General features: G+C 40.3%; 1 long non-coding RNA gene across 1 annotated transcript; it reads left to right on the forward strand.

Annotated features, from left to right (window-relative positions):
• The first annotated feature begins 2,388 nt into the window (after nucleotides 1-2,388).
• LOC140587405 (uncharacterized) lies at nucleotides 2,389-3,808 on the forward strand. The gene is made up of 5 exons (XR_011989112.1): nucleotides 2,389-2,475; nucleotides 2,844-2,910; nucleotides 3,126-3,280; nucleotides 3,393-3,503; nucleotides 3,685-3,808. It is a non-coding gene; the product is annotated as an uncharacterized lncRNA (long non-coding RNA).
• Nucleotides 3,809-7,003: the final 3,195 nt, after the last annotated feature.

Raw genomic sequence — 7,003 nt, forward strand, 5'->3', positions numbered from 1 at the left:
GAACAAGCACAAACAACAACAGCAGCACCAGCTCATGGTATGACAACTGCAGCATCCCCTGGTATGAAGACAATATATATTTTTTGAGGGCCTGGTTGTACAACTTAATAAAAACCTTAACACATCCATGTTTTTTAGAATATGTATACTTATGTATGTTTGCAGTGGGTACTTGATCTGCAGCTAAATGTATACCAACCTTCAGCCACCCTAAGAAAGTGTTATATGCTTCATAAGATGGCTCAGTATCACAGAAATGTGGTGAAACACTTATTTGGTTAATATTTTCATGCATGGTCTGATATGTATGACAGGAGATCTACCAGTGTGCAGTGATGACTGCTGGGGACTACCACATCTGGAGCACACAAGTGCCCGATCGGAAATCAGAGACTCAGAGGTGCATGTTTTATGTTTTGTTCCTCCGTATTTGTTTGTTTGTTTATATATTGATTGACTCATTTGATTGATTGCCGCATGGGCTCTCTTAGTCGCAAATTTGGAAACCATTTAACAATTGGCAACCATTTCATGTAATACAGTTGTCATTGTTTATGGGTGTTATAACTTTTAACATCTAATGTATCGGTTATTATATTATTTATAACTTGGAAACAAACTATTCATTAATCAGTAATACAATTCCTTTTGTGTCATACTTTTTAAATATTTTCTGTGATGCCTCGTAGTGCATGGCATATAAGTGAAGTGATTAGTTGTCATTGACACACCACAGCACACAGTGCACAACAACAAAATGTGTACTCTGCATTTAACCTATATGACACCATGACATTGCAGAGGAGAGCAGTGCTTGGGGGTGGTACCTTGCTCAGGGTACTTCAGTGGCACCTTTCGATTACAAGTGCACTTCCCTATCCATTAGGCCACCACTGACCCTATTACAAACAGCAGCATAATTTAATGGAGTCAGATTAATTGGTCTTAGTGATCTGATCTGAAGGTGGGGATTAGGGTTGTAACGGTATGAGATTTTCACGGTATGATAATCGTCTCAGAAAATATCACGGTTTCGTGGTATACGGTATTAAACTATCATTATTATTAGTATAATCATCAGCTACAATGACCCTTAAATGAATAAAAAGAGATATGGTTTTTGGATGAACATGGTTTATTGTAACAAACTTTTTTTTAATGAAAATAAAAAAAACTTATGGAAGTATGAGTCTAACTTTTGGGGGAAAAATAAATAAAATAAAGCTGCGCATCTCCCATTTGAACAAAATAAGGAATAAGTTATTTCTCTTTATATTAGACAAGAATAAATCAAACTGTCCTTCCTCTTTAACAGCATATATGGGAGAGCAATATGTGCAGGGTCATGTTTGTTAATATTTTCCTGAGATTATCATAGCAGCATGCATTTCTTTGCTTTTTTTCAGGTCAGATTATGATGAAGAAATGTAAGCATGTTGAGATTTTCAGGGCTCAATCTTGACCGCTGAGGTGAGAGAATGTGTCCACTTGTACTAAACACCTATGAGTTTTCAGTTAGTGTATTTGATGATTATTCTTTTAAATAAAATTATAAAGTGATCATTAAGTGTTCTCTTGAGAGTAGCTCTGGATATGTTCATGTGTTCACGTCTTCACATAGTGAATGAGACAGCAGACGCTTTAAAAACCATGACCATCATGCAGTGGCGGTTTTAGGCATGGGCGAACGGGGCAGCCGCCCGGGGCGGCACTTTTTCATGTCACGTGGGGGGCGGCACACGAACTTGGAGGAAAACAAAAATAATCTAAATAAAGCGTTTTTCTAGAGGATGGGCGAGCGGAGACGATAAGGGATGAAGTTGGGAGGGCGCCGGGAGGGATTCTATGGGGGGCGGCACACGAACCTGGAGGACAAAATAATCATCTGTGCCGCTGTGTGTGTGTGTGTGTGTGTGTGTGGTGTGGGGGGGGGGGGGGGGGGGGGGGGGGGGGGTAGTTGGTTAATGAGCAAGCGGCAGCCTTTTTGCGCTGTATATTCACAGACGCACATCGCGATTTAATTTGCTGCACAGCTATATTTTGATTTATTCATCCATCTATCTATCAAATCGGACATTTTACGTGGCATCTGAATTATACTGTAATTGACTCCAATTACATGACTGGATTCCGGGATTCCCTCTGCATCACAGAAATAATACGGCTTTAAGTTATAAATGGAACTTACCTTTATCTTCACGGAGGGATGGTGTTCGCGAATATGGGAGAACATGTTCGACGTATTTCCTCCTTTTGCGGCCACTGTTCGTCCACATTTCTTGCAAACTGGATATCCACCCCACGATCATTTTTCGGATACCCAAAATATTCCCATACTGCAGATTTTAATTTTTTTTTCGGCAGGAAATAGAGATTAGAATTTGCAGCCACTATCGGACATTTTCGCCGCTGTGCATTTATGGGTGGAGTCTAAGCAGTAAAGCGGAAAGAAGTTCCATATACACAGCAGCGCAGGTGAGATCTGGTTTCTTTTTTTTTTTTCCAAACCGCGGATAGGCAAATGTGCATGATATGATAATCGTACATGTCAATATCACAATAAACCGCCATACCGGTATACCGTTACAACCCTAGTGGGGATTGATACACCTTACAAAGTTGATGCTGTAATATTTATCACTCTGATGCATTGTTCTGACCCATATGCATATAAGCCTTTCAGTCTGACAAGCTGGTAGTATCATGACTGCCTTTTTCCAGGTCTGGTGCCCAACGTGATCAAATTGTTTTACACCTGTGCCCTCAGGTGGAGTCAACTCTATGTGATACCATTACAATATGTCATAGTTTTACAATAGTTGTGACAATATAATTTCTTTTAGGAAAATTCAATGTGTTGAAAGCACAGATGGTAGAGGAGGAGGAATGGGTTCCATCTCCATTGAACAGGTATTTATGTAGCTGATCTTACAGCTGAACCTGCTGTTTTTCTCTTTTTTTCTCTGTGCTTACTGTGCTGTACCCTACAAAAATGTGAAAACAATGAGCTTCATTTTAAGCAGTTGGAGTTGGAATGTAGAAGTCATGCTATTTTTGTCTGTTTTTGTTATATTACAGAACTATTGTAAAATAATATTTGCGTGCTTGTATGATTTCTTTCACAGATCCCCCTCGACGTCCTGGAGGATATCCTTTTAGAAGTAGTCCTGTTCGAGGGTGACAAAGCTTTTTTAAAGCTGTCACTTGTTTGTCACCTTTTTTTGGGACTTAGTCGGAAGGGAAACATTCCGTGCCCGAGCGCATTTTCAGTGGCTTGACAGTAGGTATAAAACATATTATGATATTTGAATACCCTTTGAGTTAGGATGTTTGTATTCCCATTAACAAGGGATTTTACTCTAATGAATCATTCTTAAATTTGAAACCTACAGGTGTAGTCCCATGGAAACTGTACAGTGCGGCCTATCAAGCACAATTCCGACGATTGTATCGCCTGGAATGCTGCCAGCACTGTCTAGAGACTTATAAGAACAGCTTACCAGGTATGCATACTGTGTAAGAATGTTGACAATTGTTGCTGAAGTCAGTGGTTGCAAAAAGAAAGTCACCAGAACAATTTATTGTGTGTCAGGTCCTGAATATTTTCTTGAAAGTATGCAATGAAAAACATTGTTGCTCTGTTTTGATACTAAGTATGCTTGCTTATTATTTATTGTCCCATAGGCTACATTGGGCGTGGAAGACGAGGGAACTTCACACAGCCTGGGTTCTGCAGCGAGTTCTGCAAACACCTTACGGAAGACTTGGGTGTGTGAATGGGTGGGTGGGTCAGTGAGTGAGTGAGTGAATGGGTGGGTATGTAAGGAAAATAGCAAATTGGATGACTTTGGAATAAAAAAATAACAGCTACTATGCCTCTGTTTCCTTGTCTACACACAGACTACACACATGACCGAACCACATTTTAAGTTTTATCAGCTTTTCATTAAAAAGCACAGTGGCACCCAATTGTGATGAGTTACTGTATGTGGAAATGAGTGGCACCTCTGTATCATTTGTGAATAATTTGTCATCTCATATCGACATTAAATCATAAGTTTATTTAATTTTAATGTTGGCACAGAAATAAGTTACAGTGCCTTTGGAAATGCAATAAAATGCTCATTTGGAAAACGTTTAACTATCCTTTGTAATTGAGTAAAATTATGATAACCGAATACTTTTATAAGGCACTGTATACTTGATTGCAATGGGTTTTATTACTTTCCGGCTATATTAATACACCAATCAATATGTTAACCAATCATCACAGACAAGCATTACATCGATATCGGATTGAAACTATATTATGGCCATCCTACAGCTACATAAACAAGGGTAAATAGTCCTACTTTCACTGTCCTGGAGAGAGAGAGCGAGAGAGACAGAGATGTAAACATGTAAGCAGCAGCAGAATAAAATAGAAATATGATTTCAGAATGTTTTACTTACTGTATGCAAATGTCATTTTCGAGAAATGTTTGGCTCGCATTATCACCAAATTGATGACAATATCACCATTTACTACAAAACTTTGAACTCAATAATTAACAAAATAATATATAAGAAATAAATTGAGAAACTAAATTTCCTGTTACAGACAATTTATCTTAAAATAGTTTGATGTTCAGAATGCTCCTCACTCCACTTCACGCAACTTTAAAACACGCAAGGACCATGTTAGGCCAAAAGCTGAACAATGTTTGTGGGCAACACTCTTGATTTCCCCAGGAGATCTAGACATAGCATATATGCTCACCTAAAGGATTATTAGGAACACCTGTTCAATTTCTCATTAATGCAATTATCTAATCAACCAATCACATGGCAGTTGCTTCAATGCATTTAGGGGTGTGGTCCTGGTCAAGACAATCTCCTGAACTCCAAACTGAATGTCAGAATGGGAAAGAAAGGTGATTTAAGCAATTTTGAGCGTGGCATAGTTGTTGGTGCCAGACGGGCCGGTCTGAGTATTTCACAATCTGCTCAGTTACTGGGATTTTCACGCACAACCATTTCTAGGGTTTACAAAGAATGGTGTGCAAAGGGAAAAACATCCAGTATGCGGCAGTCCCGTTGGGCGAAAATGCCTTGTTGATGCTAGAGGTCAGAGGAGAATGGTCCGACTGATTCAAGCTGATAGAAGAGCAACTGAAAGTCCAAAAACCAACTGAGTGGTTGGCTGAAATAACCACTCGTTACAACCGAGGTATGCAGCAAAGCATTTGTGAAGCCACAACACGCACAACCTTGAGGCGGATGGGCTACAACAGCAGAAGACCCCACCGGGTACCACTCATCTCCACTACAAATAGGAAAAAGAGGCTACAATTTGCACGAGCTCACCAAAATTGGACAGTTGAAGACTGGAAAAATGTTGCCTGGTCTGATGAGTCTCGATTTCTGTTGAGACATTCAAATGGTAGAGTCAGAATTTGGCGTAAACAGAATGAGAACATGGATCCATCATGCCTTGTTACCACTGTGCAGGCTGCTGGTGGTGGTGTAATGGTGTGGGGGATGTTTTCTTGGCACACTTTAGGCCCCTTAGTGCCAATTGGGCATCGTTTAAATGCCACGGCCTACCTGAGCATTGTTTCTGACCATGTCCATCCCTTTATGACCACCATGTACCCATCCTCTGATGGCTACTTCCAGCAGGATAATGCACCATGTCACAAAGCTCGAATCATTTCAAATTGATTTCTTGAACATGACAGTGAGTTCACTGTACTACAATGGCCCCAACAGTCACCAGATCTCAACCCAATAGAGCATCTTCGGGATGTGTTGGAACGGGAGCTTCGTGCCCTGGATGTGCATCCCACAAATCTCCATCAACTGCAAGATGCTATCCTATCAATATGGGCCAACATTTCTAAAGAATGCTTTCAGCACCTTGTTGAATCAATGCCACGTAGAATTAAGGCAGTTCTGAAGGCGAAAGGGGGTCAAACACCATATTAGTATGGTGTTCCTAATAATCCTTTAGGTGAGTGTATGTGTGTATGTGCACAATGAATGAATGGAATAAGCTGCTACAGTTACATTGAACCATGTGCTTGTGCTCATGTGCACAAGCACACACACACACACACACACGCCGATGGGCTTTAAAGTTTAACTTTAGGTTTGTGAAAGCAGACATAATTATTTCTGTCAGGACCTCGATGTGTATCCAAGCCCCAAAAACACACTAACTCAGGCGTTCACGCAACTTATCGCGAAAAACCAGACAGAAATAGACTTGAAAATTTTAAAGAAAAGACATTAGCGGTTTTTGTTAATGTTTAAAGGTATAAAAAAAAACCTTTGCTGCCTTTCTTAAATGGCTAGAAAACATTGCCTCAACACTATTAAACACGGAATCCGCTGTTTGTAAACGGTCCGCATTTTACCCTCACCGCTAAAATAGTTGTGCTTGTTTCACACTTTCTCTTGTTTCGCTTGGGTATGCCTCTACTTAAATATTGTGTCTCTAGTTAAAAGTTTGGGACCTGTGTCTCATTCACATAGGCTTTCACATATGCAAATTGCCACCCCTCTTCTGGGCTAATGCCGTACGCTCATTTTGACAACGAATTGCCAGCGTTATTCGTTGATTTTTTTTGTCTAAAATGTTTATTATTCACATTGGTAGAAAAGTGCTTCAATACTTTAAAAAAAGGTCATGGTTTATTTGAAATAACTGGGCACTCCGTTTGTTGCTGCCATATTTTGAAATGGGTTGTCTAAGGAATCCTTATTCTTTGTTTGATGCCCCGGTTTCGGGTAAACATCCGCGACGGTTTATGACTACACCACATGGCCAAAGTGGCCTGCGAACGGACGATCACCCTGATAACAAAATACAACTAAATACATCTTTGTCAGGATGTGGGGGGGGGGAGAGGTCTATGACATTCGGGCTAAATGGGGGCAATAGCTTGGGGAGCCAGCCTATCTCAAAGCCTGTGGCCTGTTTGATTCTACCCCATGTTTCCTCCGTGTATGTCCGCTGTGA

The sequence above is a fragment of the Paramormyrops kingsleyae genome, unplaced genomic scaffold (genome assembly GCF_048594095.1).
Source record: "Paramormyrops kingsleyae isolate MSU_618 unplaced genomic scaffold, PKINGS_0.4 ups220, whole genome shotgun sequence".
Classification (NCBI taxonomy): Eukaryota; Metazoa; Chordata; class Actinopteri; order Osteoglossiformes; family Mormyridae; genus Paramormyrops; species Paramormyrops kingsleyae.